This window comes from Herpailurus yagouaroundi, unplaced genomic scaffold (genome assembly GCF_014898765.1).
Source record: "Herpailurus yagouaroundi ecotype Mexico unplaced genomic scaffold, PumYag 198, whole genome shotgun sequence".
Taxonomy (NCBI): Eukaryota; Metazoa; Chordata; class Mammalia; order Carnivora; family Felidae; genus Herpailurus; species Herpailurus yagouaroundi.
The window spans coordinates 26,040,915-26,060,289 of record NW_024412429.1 but is presented as its reverse complement, the minus strand read 5'-3'; the positions used below and the strand labels follow the sequence as shown (position 1 = coordinate 26,060,289).

At 35.1% G+C, this 19,375-nt stretch overlaps 1 long non-coding RNA gene across 1 annotated transcript in view; it reads left to right on the top strand.

The window, feature by feature from the left end:
* Window positions 1-19,375, top strand: part of LOC121013132 (uncharacterized) — a 63,979-nt gene that overhangs the window by 38,037 nt on the left and 6,567 nt on the right. The window contains exon 4 of the long non-coding RNA XR_005782519.1: window positions 18,559-18,618. This is a non-coding gene — a long non-coding RNA (uncharacterized LOC121013132). The remainder of the gene's footprint in view (window positions 1-18,558; window positions 18,619-19,375) is intronic.

Sequence of the window (19,375 nt, the reverse complement as noted above, 5' to 3'; positions counted from 1 at the left end):
TTGGCTAGGTGTAGGGTAGTTTTCATTGAACCTTACTTTGGTCTCATGTCAATGCCTGAATTCCAAATGCTGGTGATACCAGTGCCCTCTGGGACAGACTCATTTCCTGGAGGAATGCCAAGGCCATTGCCCTTTCTACCAATCGGTACTTACCTCATGAGGACTAAAGGAAAAAATTGTCTCTATTCTTAGTAACAGCAGTGGTTATCACTGCCCTCCACTGCTGGTCTTGGTGATGTGATCCCATCTTGCCAACTCTGTAACTTATGAAACATAATTTTTCCTTATTCTCTTTTTTGGTTATTACCATCATCATTATTGTATGCATTAGCTTTGGGAAAAGCAAATTTACAGCCCAAATTCTTACAAATTATTTTATGGAATTCCTTGGTGTGTTAAACTTTCCTCTGACTTCACCTCATTCTTTCCCTTCTTATTTTCATCACTTATTTTTTTATCTTGTCAGAATCCATGCAATTTTATAAACAGCCTAATACATTTTACAATAGATATTTGAATAAATAGTATTTATTTTTCAAACTGTATGTCACTGATGTACATTTTTGCTCTACATACAGCTACTCTCATAGATAAAATGTAATTTTGCAAGGTTTTCAAGGAACTAAAGAATCTTGAGAAAACAGAGGTAGAGGGATGTGTCAGTAAATGTGTAAAAGTGATGATGAAACTAATGATAATAGACTAAAAAGAGGAGGAAGATGAAGGAAAATGAAGTATAGAAAAGAAAGAGGAAGGAGAAGAACTTAGCATGTGCCAAGAACCATAGAAAAAAAAAAAAAACAGTTTCCATCTACTTGAATTTGACTCAGGACAAAAACTACATTTAGAGAAGTTAAGTAACTTTCCTCATGTTAGATAATGTATAAGCTACAAAAATTGAACTCTTCAACTTTGCTACCAAAACTTTTTGTTGTTGTTGTTGTTAAAAGTTTGTTTACTTATTTTGAGAGAGAGAGAGCCTGAGCAGGGGAGGGGCAGAAAGACAGAGAAAGAGAGAATCCCAAGCAGGCTTTGCACTGTCAGCACAGAGCCAGATGTGGGGCTTGAACTCATGGAGTGTGAGATCGTGACCTGAGCTGAAAAAGACACTTAACCAACCGAGCCACACAGGTGCCCCCAAAACTTTTTTTTTTAATCAAAAGCAACATGAATTCAAATTGTATTCTATGCTTTTCCTTCAGTCTAATTCATTAATCTCACAAATAACTTTGGATTCAACTGAGATCTCTTGTATAATCCGTGCTACTACATCCTGAGAGAAGTTAATTCTGTCCTAAAATGACATCTGAACCCAATATTTATAACCCAGTCTTATGTCCTTGCCAAGTTTCCTGTGCTAATGATCTTAAGCTTCAATAACAACTGTCATGTAGATGAATTGCGAGGTACTTTGGAAGCTATATGAACATATCACACAGCTTATATCACATATATATTTTCTGTATTACCCCTGGATTAAAATGTCACCTATTTTAAGAATTCCCAGCAAAGCATAAAGAAAAACGCAAATACATATACCATGACCAAGTGAAAATTCAGAGTAAAAATTAAGGTTGACAGAATGTCGTTATCACACAAATTAGACTGGACATGGAAATTAATCTTTGGAATTTATAAAACTATAATTATCATTTCTCTGTATTTTCATTCATTTCCTTTTAAAAAGAAAATATAGGAAGAAAACTGGTTATCAGCATTTTATGGTTAATTAATTCAGAGTCATTCAATGGTATAAAATTGCTTCATACAATTCTGAAGTAACAAATTTAAATCTTACCCTAACTGTGACATACTAAATAATTTTTTTATTATAATACGGATTTCTCTCCAATGTATACAATAGCCTCCTTTTATTTTAATGTTATTTAAAATGTAAAAAGAAAACATCAAATTTGACACATCCTGGTGTGGTTTTTTTCTATCTTGTCATTGTTTTTGGTTTTGTTTTTTTGAGAGAGAGAAAGAGAGAGCATGAGTGGGGGAGGGGCTGTGGGAAAGAGAGAATCTTAAGGAGGCTTCATACTCAGTGGGAAGCTCTACATGGGGCTCAATCTCACAACAGAGGTCATGACCTGACCCGAAATCAAGAGTTGGACACTTAAACATCTGAAGCACCCAGGCACCCCTGACACATTATCTTTTGATAGAAATTACTGCTAAGGAAATTCCACCTTTAGCGTTTTCAAACATGTCTGACCATAAGATTCCTGTGAAGAATCCAGATTCTTGCACCCTCTCAGACAGTATTGTTTCAGTCTTCCAGAGGGGCCTCATAATGTGAGGCTTTTTACAACTCCAATTGATTCTTTTCATAAAGGAAGTGTGGGAAATAATGATTAAGGTAATATTCACCTTAAGAAAGAAATATAATAAGTGTATAGTTGTTTAGAAGCTTAATTTTGAAGGATATTTACTGCCATCTGGTAGAATGCTAGGACTCAGGGTTATCTTGGGATTTAAGGCCTGCAGACATCTGAACTCATCCTACTTTTCCATCCTCACTTCTAATGATCTCTGGCTCCCACTTTTTCAACGTTTTTTTTGTTTTTTTTTTTTTAAATTTTATTTTTGGGACAGAGAGAGACAGAGCATGAACGGGGGAGGGGCAGAGAGAGAGGGAGACACAGAATCGGAAACAGGCTCCAGGCTCCCAGCCATCAGCCCAGAGCCTGACGCGGGGCTCGAACTCACGGACCGCGAGATCGTGACCTGCCTGAAGTCGGACGCTTAACCGACTGCGCCACCCAGGCGCCCCTAGCTCCCACTTTTTAACTGGGCACCATGAGGAAGCCTGTAGTTCCCTGCGACGGTATGTTGATTCTCATTCTCTTGTCCTTATTCTGCTACCTCCGGATGCAGTACTTTTCTTCTTTACCTCCTTTTGTCCCCTCATCCTCACCATCTTCTTTCCCTTCATTAATCCTATCCATTAAAACCCCTGGGGCGCCTGGGTGGCTCAGTCAGTTAAGTGTCCCATTCTGGCTCAGGTCATGATCTCATGGTTTGTAGCTTCGAGCCCCACGTCAGGCTCTGTGCTGACAGCTCAAAGCCTGGAGCCTGCTTTGGATTCTGTGTCTGCCTCTCTCTCTGTCCCTCCCCTGCTTGTGTTCTGTCTGTCTGTCTGTCTCTCTCTTAGTCAAAAATAAACATTAAAAAAATAAAAAAAATAGAGTCTAGACTTGAGTGAGTTCTAGAGCAGTACACACACAGCTTTTTTTAGTAAGTCAAGCTGTGTACAATCAGGGAGGCACCAGAGAACATTCATCCTAAAGGCCAGAAAACAAGTGCTCTGAGGTCAAGTGGTTGCTAGCCTCCAAATAACCACTAGAAACTCAAAGCAGGAGGTCCTGATCCTGAGATCACCTTTCCTCATCCATTGCTTGTGTGTGTATGTGCGTGTGCATTTGCGTTTGTGTCTATGGATTTTATAACTTCTTCTCCTGAACCAAACTTGAACAAAATGGGGCTTCAGTGTCTCACTGGCCATACCTGGAAGATCCTGAAAAGCCCACACTGATTAGTTTCAGAGCAACTGAGTCTTGTTCTTTCTTTTATTTAGAGGACAAGAGTCTTGGAAGGTAGGGCATAATTTGCTTCCCATTTGAGAAACTGCATAAAATCTAGATGTACAATCTCAAAACAAATTAAGTTATAAATTTATCAGACATAGCCTTGGTTCAGTGTTCACAAGAACAGAGAAGAATGAGGTGGGTCAGCGGGTTAAGTTCTTCTCACATAGGCCGTGAGTGATATCACAGCTTGTGTCCTCTTGATTTGTAATGGAAATTAGACCCAGTAAGGGGCATCTTACCTTTTAAGCCATGACATTTTTGAAATTATACATTCTAAGCAGGCTGGATAATATTTTAAACAAAACACTATTGAAAATCCAGTTCATCAGAGTCACTGCACATACTCAATTGCTGATTTTTATATTGCAGTATTTTTGGCTCTAAAATCATGATGAAATAACACCAAAAGCAAATGGGCCATATTATGCACAAATTGTTTGCTAAATCTAAATTGCTAAATTGAAGCTTTTTCCAGCTGTGTCAGAACAAAAATATATTCAGCTACAAATATATAGAATTGGGATATTTTGAAGGTGCAAAATATGCGTGGGGGTGCCATTATAAAACTGATTGAAAAAATATATCCTTTCTTTAAATTCTGTTTTTTAAATAGAGAAAATTTATATTTCTGAACAAATCCTTTCCACATTAACATTTCCTAGGACATGTGTCCCATTTGGTCTATAAAATCCTAAAATGAGATTATGAAATAATAAATCTGCTCATCTCATAAGGAGAGTTGGATGGCTTGATGTAAAATTAAAACTGGATGTCTGTAACACAGAGCACCTTACGTTCTATGGGATGCATAATGACTCAAAAATTTAAAATTATTACTTAGATTCTTAAGGTTCATGGAAAGGTTATTCTTGCAAATTTACTTTAGAATTACGGTACTGTAGAAGCTAAAAAAGATGTTAAAAATTTTGATTCTGTCCTTCAAATTTAAATGTCTAGGAAATAAGTAATGCAACTGAGTGTTTTCAGACTCCTTCGGAAAGGGTCCACCATTGCTTTGCTCCAGTAAATCTGTAATGTTTAAGAATAGGGCGTCCATTGCCATATATATTAAATATATATATTTAATTTTTTTATTTTTTTTAAGTTTATTTATTTATTTTGAGAGAGAGAGCAAAAGCTTGATCAGAGGAGGGGTAGAGACAGGGGGAGAGAAAGAATCCCAAGCAGGCTCTGCCTTTGTTAGCATAGAGCCTGATGTGGGGCTTGAACACACAAACCACGAGTTCATGATCTGAGCTGAAATCAAGGGTCAGCCACTCATCAGACTGAGCCACCTGGGCGTTCCTATATATTTAATTTTTAAGAAAAGTTCAAAATCCAGATTTTAAGTGGATTTTTCCCAGTTTTAAATAGCTATGTGCACCAAACAGTTGTCATCGATGAGCTACATGTGACTTTTGAGTTACCCATTTGCCATTTATGTTTCAGAAAATGGCTCTTTTTTCTTTTTTTTTTCCGGTGATAGCAGAACTATGCCACCCCATGCAGAGCATTATCTTTTGCTTCTGAACTTCTCCCCACTTCCTCACGACTCACTCAAACCCTCCTTAGCCATCTCCATCCTAACTTCTTTGAAAGTTCAGAGGAAGTTTTGATTCTCCTAGTAAACATTTCCCTTTCGGAAGCTTATTGAACTCTCCTTCCACCTTCCTTCAGAACATTTTTTTGTCTCATCTGTTTGGTAGGAATTATATACCACTGCGTGACATCTTTCGTAAGATCATATTATGCTGCCCATTAATTTATACTTCTTTAACTTGAGATAAAATTCATGGTGGCTTTTAGTACATTTACAGTGTTGTACAACATCACCACCATCTAGTTCCAGAATATTGATATTACCCCAAAGGAAAATCTTTACCCATTATGCAGTCACTATTCATTTCCCCCTCTCTCCAGCCCCTCACAACCATTGAACAGTCACTCCTTAATCCCTACTCCTTGATCCCTTAGCCTCTGGCAATCACAAGATGGCTGTCTCTCTGGATTTGTCTACTGTGAATATACCATATAAAGGGAATCATGCAAAATGTGGCCTTTGTGACTGTCTTCCTTCACTTAGCATAATGCCTTTGATATCCACCTATGTTGTGGCATATATCCTTGTTTCATTCCTTTTTATGGTTGAGTAAGATTCTATCCTATGGATATACCACTACTTATCCATGCATCAACAGATAGACATTTGAATTATTACCATTGTTGGACCAATTTTGAATAGTGCTACTTTGAACATTTGTGCACAAGTTTTTGCTGGAACATCTATTTTTCATTCTTTTGGATATATATCTGGGAGAGGAATTGCTGAGTTTTATGGGAACACTGTGTTTAACTTTCAAAGAAGAGTCAAATGTTTTCCACAGTGGTGGCACTCTTCTTTCTGACCAGCAGTGTGTGAGAGTTCGTTTCTCCATGTTTCGTTACTAGCCAACGCTTGTTACATTCTGGTGTTTTTCTTTTTTTTTAATTTTTGTATTTTTGTTGTAGCCATTTAGTTACTATGAAGTGATATCTTGTGGTTTGAATTTGCATTTCTCTAATGACTGATGCTATTTAGCACATTTTCAAGTGCATATTGGATACTTAAGTATATCTTTTTTGAAGAAATGCCTGTTCATGTCTTCTGCCAATTTTTAAATTGGACTAGTTGCCTTTTTGTTGTTGAGTTTTAAGTGTAACTTATACATTCTGGATGCTGGATTTTGTCAGGTGATTTTGCTATATCAATCATCATAATCATGCATTTTTTTTCATTGTGGTAATGTGATATATTATTGATTGATTTAATGTGTTGAATCACCCTTGAAATTCTTGGATAAATCTCACTTTTTCTGATTAACTCTACCAAACATTTAAAGAAAAATTAACACAATTTTTTCTCAAACTCTTACAAAATAATAGGAGAGGAAGGATCACTTTCTAACTTGTTTTGTGAAGTTAACATCAGCGTGATGCCAGAGCCAGACAAAGGCATCACAAGAAAAGAAAAACATAACATCTTTGTAAGAATAGATGCAAAATTCTCAACAAAATACTATCAAACTGAACCAAGCAGCATTTGAAAGGATTATACACTGCGGCCAAATGAGATTTACCCAAGAATTTCAAGGGTGATTCAACATATAAAATCAACTAATAATATAGTGCACTAATTTCTTGGCATACAATTGTTTATGAAGTTTTTTATAATATTTTTATCTAAGGCCAGAAACAATATCCTCGTTTTCATTTTTTTGTGGTTCCCATTTTCACTTCTAATTTAAGTAATTTGAATAATCTGTCTTTTTTCTCTGTCTACTGAAGGTTTGTCAGTATTGTTGATCTTTTCAAGGGACCAACTTTTATTTTCACTTATCCCATAATCTATCTATCTATCTATCTATCTATTTATTTATTTATTTAAATCTTCATTCTTATCTTTCTCATTTCCTTTCTGCTGCTAGCTTTGGACTTAGTTTGCCCTTCTTTTCTAGTTCCTTTATGTTTAAAATTAGGCTATTGATTTTAGATAGTTCTATTTTTAAATGTATGATTTATAGGTACAAATTTCCCTCTGAGAACTACTGTAGCTGCATCTTACAGGTTTCATTATTTTGGGATTTTGTTTCCATTTGTCTCAAAGTACTATCAACATTTTCTTGTGATTTCTTCTTAAAACTATTAGTTATTTAAACTATGTTGTCCAATTTCCATAATTTGTTTTTCAGATTTGCTTCTATTATTGGTTTGCAGTTTCATTCCATTGCAGTTGGAGAAAACATATTTTATTCTTTAGCTATTTAAAAATCTATGGAGACTTGTTTTATGGAGTAGAATATAGTGTAGCCTGGGGAATCTTCCAGGTCCATATCAAATAAATGTATATTCTGCAGTACATGTGTCTATTAGGTCTAATTGCATCATAGTGCTCTTCAAATACTCTATTTACTTTTCATTTTCTGTCTAGTTGCTCTATCTATTATTGAAAGGGAGATATTGAAGTTTAAAACTATTGTTTTAGAAGTATTTCTCTCTGTTAGTTTTTGCTTTACAGATTTGGGGGCCCTGTTGTTAGCTGTGTATATGTTTGTAATTGTTAAAAATTCTTAAAAACAGACTCTTTTATCAATATGTAATATGTAATATACAGTATTTCTTTTTCTCTTGGGACAATTTTTGCATTATAATCTATTGTATATGCTATTAGTGGAGCCCATGGTATTTCTTTAACCCTATATTTTTTAGTTATTTTTTTAACGGTAACCTTGGGGAATACAATTGACATCTTATTCTATTTCCAATTAATGCCAGCTTAGTTTCAATAGTATACAAAGTTGCTTCTATATAACTCCAACCCTCTTATATTATTATTGTCACAAATTATATCTTTACACATTGTGTGCCCATTAACATTGATTAATAATTATTTTTATGCAATTCTCTTTTAAATTGTATAGACTAAAAAGAGGTGTTACAAATGAATAAGTCATGGGAATAAAAGGCACAGCATAAGGAATGTAGTCAATGATACTATAATGGCATTGTATGGTGATAGACGGAAGCTGCACTGATGGTGAACATAGCCTAATATATAAACTTGTCAAATCACTGTGCTGCACACCTGAAACTAATATAACATTTTGTGTCAACTACAATTATAAAGAAATTTGCTAAAAATGAAGAAAAAATGAGGAAAAGAAAAAGAAATAAAAAATACAATAATACTGGCTTATGTGTTTACCTATGTTGTTACCTTTACCAGGGTTTTTATTTTTCTCCTATGGCTCTGAGTTACTTCTAGTCCTTTTAATTCATTTTGAGGACCTCCTTTAACATTTCATACAAGACATCTCTGCTAGTACTGAACTCTGTAGTTTTGTTTATATAAGAATGGCTTCATTTTTGAAGGAAATTTACCAGATATAGAATTCTTGGCTAACAGATTTTTTTTTTCTTTCAACACTTTAAATATCTCATCATACTGCCCTCTGGCCTTTAGAGTTTCTGGTGAGAAATGGCTGTTAATACTATTAAGTTTCCTTTGTTTGAGACAATTCACTTCTGTCTTGCTACTTTCATAATTCTTTCTTTGTCTTTCAACAATTTTCAAGAAGTCTTAGTGTAGAACTGTTTGAGTTTACTCAACCTGGGTTTGTCGAAATTCTTAGATGTGTAGATTCAGTATGCAAATTTAGCAAGTGTTTAGCCGTGAATTTTTCAAATATTATTTTGACCACGGTCTCTTTCTCCTCATCTTCTGGGACTCCATTATGTTTATATTGATATGCTTGATGGTGTTCCAGAAGTCTCATCTTTCTTTATTGTTTTTCTTTATTTTTTTTCTTTCTGTTTTTCACCCTGGATGCTCTCAAATAATCAATATTCAAATTTACAGATATTATTTTTGTCTATTCAAAACTGCTATTGAACTGCTTTACTGAAATTTTTCTTTTAGTTATTATACCTTTTACCTCCAGAATTTCTATATGGCTTTAAAACAAATTCCATCTCTTAAGTGATATTACCCATTTGGTGAGGCATCATTCTCTTGGTTTCATTTAGCTCCTTTAACATATTTAAAACAATTATTTTAAATTACTTGTTAGGTCAGATCAATTTCAGGGGTTCTTTGGTGACAGTTACTACTAATTTTTTTTCCTCTTAGTGGTATGAACATTCATGTTTATTATTTTTTTTTTGCCTGTCTCATAATTTTTTTGTTGAAAGATGGATATTTTGAACATTGCAGTGTGGTAACTCTAGAAATCAGATTCTTCTCCTTCCCCATAGTTTGTTGTTACAATTTGTTTTGGTGGGTTGTTTGTCTAGTTCTTTTTCTAAACTAATTTTGTTAATATACATTCTTTGTCTTATTGGCCACGGACATTTCTGTTTCTTCAGCTTTGTAGTCAGCTAAAGATTTGACAGAGATGTTCTTAAGTACTTAAAACCAAAAAAGACAGGAGAAAAAAACAACAACCACCTCTCTTTGACTTTTCAGATGGACTCTGTATTCAGGCACTCCAAGATTTGCCAGGTAGTTTTTGTTTGTTTATTTGTTTTGTTTTTTGTTTTGTTTTGTTTTGTTTTTGAGACAAGAGAGGGAAAGTGTGAGCAGTGGAGGGGTCGAGACAGAGAGGGAGAGAGAGAGAATATCAAGCAGGCTTTGTGCTGTTAGCACAGAGCCCCATGTGGGGTTCAAGCTCACAAACTGGGCTCCAACTCACAAACCGTGAGTTCGTGACCTGAGCCAAAATCAAGAGTCAGATGCTTAACTGACTGAGCCACCCAGGCACCCCACTTGCCAGGTAATTTATAAGATTGCTGTGGTCTTCACTTCCTGACTTCCTGCCACACAGAGCCTGAAGTTCAGCCAGAGGTGAAAACTTAGGTTCTTCTCAGGTGTTTTCTGAGCGTGCATTCAGACTTAACCATTTTCATGACCATCTATATACTTGAGACTATGTGGGAGGTTTTCAAAGCCTTTCCTCCCTATGTTTCTCCTTCCCCATCCTCTTTATTCCCAAGCTTCTTGGTCTCTTGTTTGTCTCAAATATTCTAATTTGGTCCAAGTGGCCATGGCTAATACATTTACCTTTACATGTTTTCAGCAAACACTGCTGGGGATGCTGTCACAATCCTGTGACAGCTCTGAGGTAGATGAAACACATCAAGCCCTTGAGATGACCCTTCAGACATCCACTAGACAGGCCAAAACACACAGCCACAATTCTTTAAGAACAAGGTCCATATTGATCCCTCTGGTACCAATAACCTGCACCAGCAACACAGGTTGCCATCTCAAGGCTGCTGCTGCTAAACTGAGTCGTGCAGATGGCAACCACATGAGTTTAAAGTGCCCCAGAGCTCTCTTACCAAAATCCAACAGTTTTTCTCTTCATTAAATATTCCCCTGATTGTTGTGTTCTGATTCCAGAATTCAAAAAAAAAAAAAAAAGTTAATTCTGACAGTTTTTGCCAGCTCATAGCTTGCTTTTGCAATGAGACAGAGTTTTGAAATTGCTACTCTAACGTTCTGTTGTCACTCTGGCTTACTTTTTGACATTGATTTTAAGTTATAGACAGAATGGACGCTTATCGTGGTCTAGACTTCTATTTCATACTATGTTTCATGATATTCCACTGTAAAGCCTAAAATTTTACATATAGTAAATATTGAAAAATAATATTGAATGAATGAATGAATGAATTAATTAATTAATTAATCAGTACACCCATAGAAAGATTTATATTACCTACCTTAGTGACTTATTCTGTAGTATAAGAATCCCAAATATAGGATAATTTTTCTTACACTCGAAAATAGATTTGTTATGGTTGCACTAATTTTCCTTTGCTCAACTGTTAGTGAAGATAGAGAAAATATGCTCCATCATTATATTTTTCATAGTATGAAAAATATCTTCCTTGGTGTACACTGAGTAGTTCTTTAATTTAATTTTCCCATAATCTTATCAACTCTAAAATAAACAATCTTTCAGCCCTTCCTCAGTGGTTTTATTTTCTGCCTAAATTATCCAGATAAGGGCTGGAAAATAAAGACCTATCTCATTTGGCCAAGTTAACAGTCTTCAATTCACTTGGGAGTTGAGCAATCACATTGCAATGAACTTTACTTTAGAATTTTTTAATTGAGTGTGATAATATAAAATAGTAACAGGAATATTACCCTCGGGAATGATGTTTCTTCCATAGTACTAGTGGCTGGCCATAGATGTTTAATGGTTGATGCATTTGGGTTAGGGTTATCCCTAGCACTGGCAAAAGCAAATCCAGGGTTGAGAATGATAAACTTAAAATGATACATTCTGAAAGACCATTTCTCTATTTTTCTACCCAATTAGCCAATAACTGTAAAGATAGTGTATTTAAAATACTAAAAGTGGTGTTATTGAATGCCCTACATTTATTTTCATGAAAATATTTCGAGTGCTTTTTATGTACTGGTAAATTCCTAGATGCTTTCTAGTAATTGGTTACTAGCAGAACAAATGCTAAAACTTTAAGTTAGATCAAGTGTCCCCATTTTAGTCAAGGAAATTAAGAACTTCTAAGGGACTTTTACAAAGGAAGTTGGCCATAGGAATGCACTACTCTAATCACCGTTTAAGAGACATCCTGCCTCAAGGACCATCTCTGATTGCAGCAAGGTGAGGATATGTTCTCCTTAGGCAGCTTTAACCAATGCCCAAGCATAATAGAGCGGGATGTTGTTATTTCTGTTGAAGGCAGGATTCCCCTACTGACAGTCTTTAGACCCCTTTGAGCTTCAGACTTTCTCACACCTATACCATAGCCTGAGTCTCTCTCTTCCTAATTGTCCCCCCTTTCTTCCACAAGTGTCAGACCTACACCACAGTCGGAGAGCTTTGCCCACTTCTGCTTTCTCTTCTGTTAGCTGTCACACACATTACCTGAAATAAATCTTTTGTACTGCAAATTCTGCTTTGGCATTTTCTTTCCAAAGAATCCAAACAGGCACAAGGAGGGAGAATGATTTATGGGAAGAGAGCAAGAGTTATTTATTTACTTGGGGTGATTGATTTGGTAGAGGTTGTTATGGTGTACCTGGATTTTTCATTCTATTTCTCTTACTTAGCAATTTGGTATTTTTTTGGTAACAATATTGTTTTGGTAAAATGAGGGCAATCATATCTATCTTGCAGAATTGTTGTACATCTTCTTTATGGTTTTATTTGAGTAGAGTTGACACACAATGCTACATTAGTTTCAGGTGTACAACTTAGTAACTTGACAAGTTTACACATTATGCTATGTTCACCACGAGTGTAGCTATCATCTGTCCTATTACATTGCTATTACAATATAATTGACTGTATTCCTTATGCTATGCCTTTTATTCCCATGACTTGTGCATTCCCTAACTGGAAACCTGTATCTCCCACTCTCCTTCACCCAATTTGCCCAACCTACCACCCTGCCCTTTGGCAACCATCAGTTTATTCACTGTATTTATAGGTCTGATTCTGCTTTTTTGTTTGTTTATTATTTTTATTTATTATTATTATTTTTTTTAGATTCCACTTATGGGACCTGTTGTAATCTCTTGAATGATGTAGTAAAACTTGGCTCTAAGTAGGTGCTCAAAAATGGTAGCAATTGGTCATAATGTTGTTAATAAGGAAAACTAATCGTATGATATAGCAGATATTATGAAATAGGTGTAACTAATAATATATCTCATATGAGGTATGAAGTATGAATATATCTCGTATGAATATATCTCATATGAATATATTCATGATGTATGAATATATCTCGTATGAATATATCTCGTATGAAGGATTGGCTCTGGTATGAAAAGTCAAACACATTCCCCCAAACAGTGACATTTCTATGCTCCATGCCTCTTTCTGGCATCACTGCAATTGATGATACAGGTTTTTGATTTCTTAACATTTAGTAGCTTTTTCAAATAAGACATTAAGTTGGTATTGTCACTAAATATTTGAATTGATGATATACCACCATGGTATATATACAGTTATCTGCATAGTAATTGATAGTACCTGCCAACAATGAGTATGTGGCTCTATGTGTCTGTAAATGGCACCCATACACATTCTCTACTCAGTTCCTTTTTAAAGGGATTAGTCAGAGGTCACATGATTTAAGAGTAAAATATTTAGACCTAAAGTGAGAAAATCTTCTGTCAAGTTTGAGCATCTCACCAACTATGACTGGGGGCGATCATTGGCACATAATTTTAGCTTCCTTATTTCAACAATGAAGGACTTAGGGCAATTTATTTCAAAAGTGCCATTAAGTTATGAAATCTAAAAACTCACCATAATCAGTTCTCAAGAATTTACACTTTAAGTTTACAAGTTATACCATAATATTCCTAGGTTTTCATTATTCTATGATTGGTTTTATAATGTTTACTGAGGATGGATTTTTAAGAAAAAAGGAAAGGAGTTAAATGGATGACAATTTGTTAACAGTCTAATAAATTAGGGGAGAAAATTAATCATTAAATTTTGCAATTTGATCTTATTTATTAATAAAAGATTACTACAACAATAGTAAATATTAGAATTAATAGAATTTTAATAACATTCACTAGAAAATATGAATGTTAAAATACCTTTTCCACAGCCCCTTTCCTGAGAGAAAAAAATAGGAAGAACATGCAGAAATTTACCATGCTACAGATGTTGAAACAATGAGAGATACAACAGTAAGGATGATGTTTCCATCTTGCCTCTAAGGTAGAAACTATGCTAGAGTTTCTAGACTAGGAAGTTTGCATTACCATAAAGAGCATGTTTAAGGTTCATGTATGATAATGTCATCCAAAACAATATAGGTTCAGGCTCTTATCCAAACTGAAGGAATCACATTTGGCTTCTGGATCAATGTCATGTTTGACATTAAAAGACCAGAGTTAACATCGATAGATAAGAGTAGGTCACTGGTAATTAAGGATGGAAATGCCACCCCTCTACAACAATTGAAACTTCACTTCAAATTATTTGAATTCAATTAGAAAAGCCAGAGGGGGTAGATATAAAAACCCTTGCCTAAAGACAATTTTAAATGGTATAGTTCAATTCAATATGGTGGCTAGTCATTCAGTGTCTACTGTGAACCAGCAGCACTATACCAAGCTCTGCAGACCCAAAGATGAATAAAATATGCCCCCCCATCAAGGAAGAATGATTTATTAGAAGACATGAAGCTTAGCTGAGGAATACTGAAGGGCAAGTGATGTAAGTTGCTGTTTCTTATGGCATAAATAGGACAAATTAAGAGTGTTCAATTTGAGCAAAAGTGATCAATGCCCAGAGAGAAAGGTAGACAGAAATAATGACATATCAATAATAGCATATTAGACAAACACAACTGCATCTGCTCATTTAAGGGTTTATTCTGTGTGACAGTGATGGTTTTGCATCTTGGTTGGCACTTAAAAATTTCACAGCACCAAACGGAGTCATCTTAGGATGAAAAAAGCAATAATATAATAAACACAGATTTCCCCCCACTCAATGTCTCTTTCTGTTTCTCAATCTCTTCTCTCTCTCTCTCTCTCTCTCTCTCTCTCTCTCTCAATCATACACATACTCATCACCACACACACACACACACACACACACACACACACACACAGCCACACTGCCTAAGTGGCACTGATACTTGATGACTTATCACTGTGGTGGTAAAAATCAATGGAGAGCTATATTTGGAGGATCACTATTTCCAATGAGAATGCTGGTTAAATAGAATGCTTTTCTGGCCAGTACTTTTAGCATATCTGGCGTACTCTGCACTGGAATAAAATGAGAATAAAGAATAGCCAACACTATTTGATGCTCAAATTGTAAGTTTGACTTACACACCATGGAATATATTTTGGATAATAAGATAATAAACCTCTCTATCCTCCATAAATCCCATTGGCTTAAAGACAGTTAATAGAATGACAGGACTATGACACCGTTGAATACCATTTCAATGCTACTGTCCCTTAGCACCTGTGAACAAGGAAGTGATGTTTAAGACATGTAAAAAGTCTTTAGGTAGACGCCAAGGGTGCCGAGATCCGGTGTGTCACGTTTTCATGTCTGTGAGTTACCAGCAGCTCATCTTTCCAGGTTGTGTCATTGGTTCCCTGGGAAGGGAAGGATGTGGCTTTGTAATAATAGTAACCACTGATAGTCACTGAGTGCTCACTATATGCCAGCCCCTGTGTTGGGTGCTTTGCTTTGCCTTATCTCATTTTGTTCTCATAACAGCACAGTGAAGTAAATACTGTTATTATTCCCAGTTTACACACGAGGCAGCTGAGATCGTCAACCCATTTTCAGGTTATTCTGATTCCATAACATGCCTCTCTGGTTTTATAGCTCTCAGTTCTAATACAGGTAGGGTGCTACACTTATGTACACAATGAATTCATATACAATTACTTCACTTATTTGAAAATACTGCTTATTTCAAGGTTCACACATGTCTGCTTTGTGGCTTTACTTGGGGGCTGTCTTACGGGAAGGATGTGTTTTCCAAGCACAATTGACCTTTTTGTTCTGCGCCAATCATCCCCTCCAACTTATGGGTAATTTGCTGCCAATAAGTCTACATACTTTTAAATTTCTTAATGCCTATTATAAAATATCATCTGTGGATGTGACTCAATACTTTCTGCTTCAGTATGGCACAATTACACATGGGTTCCTTGACAATTATACCATTTAAATATAGTTCCCTATTTTTCCAATGCTTTGTGGACAGATTTTCCAAAGGTAACATTTAAAAACACAGATCAACTCAAATGAAAAGAAAAAAAAAATTGAAAGGCAAATAACAATGATGCTGCTAAATGCCGTTTCCCTATTATTTTGTGTTACTGTACTAAATCCCACCTGCAAAGACTGGGAATCAATTATTTAATGCAGAACGTTTAAATCTAGTATTAAAATCTGGATGAGGATAAAAAGAAATTCTGAATATGTTTCCCACATAGATCTCAGTACCATTACAATACGCTGGATGCTTTCCAATCCAGCCATTAGACTGTGAGTCTTTTTATGTGTCTGTGTACAGATCTCTATGGGTACCTAAAAAATATGTTCTTGCTAGCAATCTGTGACTGCTGTTTACCCACAACTTTGTAGCATGTATGATCTTGAACAAATAATTTAAGTTGTCTCTATCCCAGTTTTCTTTATCTTTAAAGTAAGACGCTGGGCCAGATGACCCATGAGATTCATGCCAGAACTAAAACATATTGATTCTGTAGCCAAGGATGATGGTTTACTGGAACTACTAAGCAGTTGAAACCAACTGCTATCAAATTGAAAGTATTTGTTTATTTTCTATTTTCTGTAAAAATACTTTCACAATATTAGAAACATCATTACCCTCTCTATTAATAGGAAATACTAAATTCCCACTTGCCCTGAATTCTTAGCCTGTTTTTTTGTTTTTTGTTTTTTGTTTTTTTGTACTTCGAAATTTTGAGCACAAAGTTTTAGGCAGAGATTTGTGGCTGATTGGTTGTGATTACGAGATACAATTCAAGAGAATGAGAAGCCAACACATTGAGGCAACAAAGCAGAAAAGTAGAGTGTTTGATGGCAACAGTGAACAAAGAAAGCAAGACAAGTAACTTCCTTCCTCTGGACATTCTGTTCTGTTGGAAAAACAGATCTCTATTTGTGGACAAATCGTTGCTTAGGTTTTCTATTATTTGAAGCTGAATGCGGTTCTAAGTAATCGAAACTTAGAGTTACCCACACTTTAGGACCAGATGGAGTTTAAAAACTTTGAAATCTAATTGCTAATCAGCACCAAGATATGGTGTTATTATTTCTACCTTTTAATATTTTCTGGTGATTGAGATGTTTTACAACATGCTTCACTTTCATGCACTTATTTTTATTACTTTTATTTTCTTATAGTGATAGTAATTATGACAAATTTCTGCATTTAGAATTTAAAGGTAATCCTTTTCCATTGACAGGCCTTCTATGATATTTGGTACTTTCAGTTCCTTCCAGTGTTTTCTTTTCTTTTCTTTTTTTTTGGGGGGGGTACAGATTATGATAAATAGTAATCCAAAATTAGTAATTTGATGTGAACATTTCTTTCCAAGAGTAAAATGTTTCAAGAATATTCAACTCCTGGATTATCAAATCAAGGTGTTGAAAGTGCTTCAAACAAAACAGAAGCATAGTGTACTGACTTCCAAGTCCCTGTTGAATCCTAGAGGATAAAAATGAGTCTATTTTTATATAAGGATAATAACATTTGATCTGATTCCCATCTTGTCTTTTGAGAATAATATATTCATCATCTAGGATACTTCTGAGATACCAGGTGCAGTGCTTAGCATTTAAAACTAACCCAGTGACTAATTTACTTGGTCAAATTCTAGAATGGGGTTATATACATCTTTAGCTATCATAATGTTTTCATAGAAAAAAACTTAAAACACCTTATTTTAGAAATAAATATTTTACAATTTACACAGACATTTGAAACCATCTTAAGAACATAAAGGGCCCGTTGAAATGGATTCTAGGCCAACCTCATACAACCTTCTTAACCCTTCTATTATATAGGTATGTCCAGCTTGCATGCATGTATTGGTTAAACAAACATCTGGTAATAGAAAATCCCCTCCTCATCAGGTCTACTCATTCTATTTTCTTGCATAAATTCAACTCATGCAAAGTGTGTTGATTTGATATATGTCTCCTAATTATGTTCATTGGTGCTATTATTCAATCCATATTTCAACATTTTGTTTACCCAGTGTCTTGAATCTGTCAAATGCTTTATTGAGACAAAAAATATATTACATAAATATTGCATTTCAACAATACAAGAGTCTCATCTCTTTTCAAAGTGTTTGAATATAGTTAGTCTGCCATTACTTGAGTCAAATAAACACAGGCTGTCTTCTGGTGATGGTTATTCATTTTTTTCTATACTCATAAATCATCTCTTTAAGTTCCCTGCCTGGTTTCTTGCTGGAGATCAATGTCAAACAAGAACATGTCAAGTTTATAGAATACTTTGGAACATATCACATAGTTATCAAGTCTATAAGTTCTATAAAAACCTGTGGGATATATGAAAAAATAAAAAGAAGAGTCTCTTTTGTTTACAAAGTGCATGATTTATAGCTTTCAAAACACCTTGCAGTAAGGATTTACCAATTTTGTCAAATTTATTAAAAGGAAGATACATCTTAGGTTATCTGAACAATATTTCAGAATTCATAAAATGCTTTATATTTAAATGTATATAGAATAGCTTACATGTTTTAGATAATATTAAAATCAATTCCATGTAATTGATTTTCACAGAATACTTTTATTGATTTTTGCCCATCTAGTGTGTCCATAGACAATAGTTGCAACTGATGAGAGAATATGATTCCAACATGACTGTTAGCTGATGTTTTCATTTACAGGAAAGAGCAAGATGGAAATGAAACAAATATGCGTGTCAGAACTTCACTCATTCGTTGATGGTATGAGAAACACCTTTACTGATTTGGATACTAATCTTTGAATACTGAAAGTGTATCTCCTCAATTTTTTTGTGCTGGTCACAATACAATGTCAATAGTCAGCAAACATCTTAAGTTTACTCAGTTATCATTAATATTTTTCTCCATTATTTTCTTAAGCCTAGAGCAAAAATGATGAACAAAGTCCTGATTTGAAACATTTACAGTTTTTATGCAGTTAATGCCCCAACCATGAGCAGTATCATATGAACACGGAATTGGGAAGAGATTTCCGGTAGCTCACCATTATATTGTATTTTTACTATGCTGAGACATAACCTCAAGAGCAAAAGATAAGCAGGAAATGATGAGCTTTGAGTAATTATTATCTTTGCCTTCAGTTTTAAGAAAATTTATTTAATTGTAAGTTAATAAAATTTATTTTTTTTTTAATTTTTAACGTTTTTATTTTATTTTTGAGACAGAGAGAGACAGAGCATGAACGGGGGAGGGTCAGAGAGAGAGGGAGACACAGAATCTGAAGCAGGCTCCAGGCTCTGAGCTGTCAGCCCAGAGCCCGACGCGGGGCTCGAACTCACGGACCGTGAGATCATGACCTGAGCCGAAGTCGGACACTTAACCGACCAAGCCACCCAGGGGCCCCTAAAATTTCGTTTTTAATAATGGCTATGCTTACCAATAAGCTTGCAATATTCCTGAAAATTTATGAATGGGTTCTTGCAATCTACAAGTCAATCACACACATTGCAAGATGGGT